The sequence below is a fragment of the Priapulus caudatus genome, unplaced genomic scaffold (genome assembly GCF_000485595.1).
Source record: "Priapulus caudatus unplaced genomic scaffold, Priapulus_caudatus-5.0.1 Scaffold579, whole genome shotgun sequence".
NCBI classification, from domain to species: domain Eukaryota; kingdom Metazoa; phylum Priapulida; class Priapulimorpha; order Priapulimorphida; family Priapulidae; genus Priapulus; species Priapulus caudatus.
The window spans coordinates 177,918-180,417 of record NW_014577640.1 but is presented as its reverse complement, the minus strand read 5'-3'; positions in this window follow the sequence as shown (position 1 = coordinate 180,417).

The following is a 2,500-nucleotide window of genomic DNA, read 5'->3' as shown; positions in this document are numbered from 1 at the left end:
TTATTTACTTTTTTATTTTTTTATCGAGACGTTCCAAGTGTCTGTGCTCACGCACACACACGCACATTTATATATTTGTAACCTCGCGTGTATATATTAATTAAATATAGTTTAATATAAATATCTTAAATGGACAGAGAATAGATCTCCACAGTTATATATCCATCCATCCATCCATCCATCCATCCATACCATCATCCATCCATCATCCATCCATCCATTCCATCCATCCATCCATCCATCCATCCATTCATATCATCCATCATCCATCCATCCTCAATCCACTCATCCATCCACTCAATCATCCATCCAACCATCCTTCAATTCATCCATCATCATCCATCATCCATCCATCATCCATACCACTCCATCCAGCCAGTCCTCCATCCATCCTATCCATCAACCAGTCATCCAAAACATCCATCCATCCATCCATCCATCCAATCCATCCATCCATCCATCCATCCATCCATCCATCCATCCATCCATCCATCCATCCATCCATCCATCCATCCATCCATCCATCCATCCATCCATCCTTATCTCCATACATCCACTCACCCATTCACAAAGAAAGTCATATTTTTTAGAAGACAAAAAAAAATCGTGCATGCTCCTTGTAAATTGCCAACGATCTCCAGGCGGCTGTCATAACGTACTCGAAGTCAAAGTACATATACGATGACGTGTGTTGGCTGCGATCCAGTAACTCGACTATATCAAACGCCTCGTCTGCGTAGCAAAATTCGCAAGGCATTCCATCGCACTTCCTTTTTCATCGGATGTTGCTGGGATTCGGAACACGTCTCGTATTGTTTGTTCGCTGATTCGACCGCGTTCAATCGTAGTCGACAAAGACGGACAAATGAAGCCCCATGGTACAGTTTGTCCGACGCATACTCAGCGATCTAACTCCGCGCGGAAGCCCTGCTTGCATGCGACCAGTGCGCCCGCATACAGAAATAGCGAAACAGTTGTCACAATATGGCTGTACGCCGAGCTGCTCTCATACCCTAATGATGCTGAAAACTCACCGCCAGTTCCTTGTTTTGCAGCCGCACAGCAGCGGCGTGTCTACGCCAGCGAGCCAGCGAGCGGGATGGACCCGACCAACATCGGTTATAATTACACGAGTTATCAAGAGAACCGTTTCTTCGACGATAAACGCTGGTCGATACTGGCAGAATGGTCGGCGCTGCTGCGCGCACATGGCACTGTATCTGTCATGAGCTCCTCTGACGCCCGGCCTGCCCCTACGGACGCATAACCTTAGGCAATCGCACGCAGCGCTGGGCGCGCTGTCCACATCCATACGAATCTCTCACAAACGTGTACTACACACATTTACTACTTTCGTACACGCATACACGTACTAACAGACGTTCCAGCTATCAGCCTACCGAATCTAGCTGTTCCCAGCCGGTGGACGTCCCACCCAGCTGACAGCCGATGGCAGTGCAAGCGAGCTAGCTAGCTATCATCCTCACACAGCGGTGAAGCTCGAGTTACAGACACTGACCGCGGCACGGCGTGACGCGCGACCGGTCCCGGCAGAAAGGCAGAGCAACTGTTAATTTATGGCGCTGTCTGATGATGACATAGAGTGATGTGATCGTGGAAGCGCGGCTGCGTCTACCGTGACGGCTACCGGCTGTACGCTGACACCGTCGCCGCTGCTGAGCGGCGCAGTGCAAAGTCAAAGCAGATGTTTTGAGGATGTTCTTAACGAAGTCGAGTATTTAAAATACCTCGAGAGCTTTTTTCCTCGCGCCGCCGAATCACTAACTTACGAGCGCGCTGTCGACATGGTAAGGGGCGGATGTAAAAAACGTCCTCAATCGACTAAGTAGAGCTGGAGGTTGGCGGCCAGAGATTTACACGCACTAAAAAGCAGCACCCACATTTTGATTCCGATTTGACTTCGCAGATGTGCATGCCATCGAGTGTTCGCGGAAGCCGCGCGAGCGAAGGCGCTTGTGTAAGCCATGGAGGAACGAGGTACACATGGAAGCCACGAATGACAAAAGGTCAAGTGAGCTAGTGAACAAGAGTGTCTGTAAACTCTACGGCAGTGTGTACGCATGCACGGGAAAATAACGAATGGTGTGAACCCGCATAAACCACGGATGGATTTGGTCTGCCTTTGCCAAAGAAGGTTAGGGTCTGTGTACATAACGTATGGATTGGGCACGTGTCAACTACGTAATTGGTTGTATCAGTATGAGCCACGAAAATTTGTGACGACCTGTGTTAATCATGGAACGATTGGGCGTACGTAAATCACAGCAGAAATAGGCCTTGTAAACTTAAGAATATTAGAGCCTGTGTACGTCAAGATAGGAAATGGGGGATATTTCCTGTGTGAGCTAAGGAAGGATATTTCCTGTGTGAGATAGGGAAGGATATTTCCTGTGTGAGCTAAGGAAGGATATTTTCTCTGTGAGCTAAGGAAGGATACACCCTGTGTGAGCTAAGGAAGGATACACCCTGTGTGAGCTAA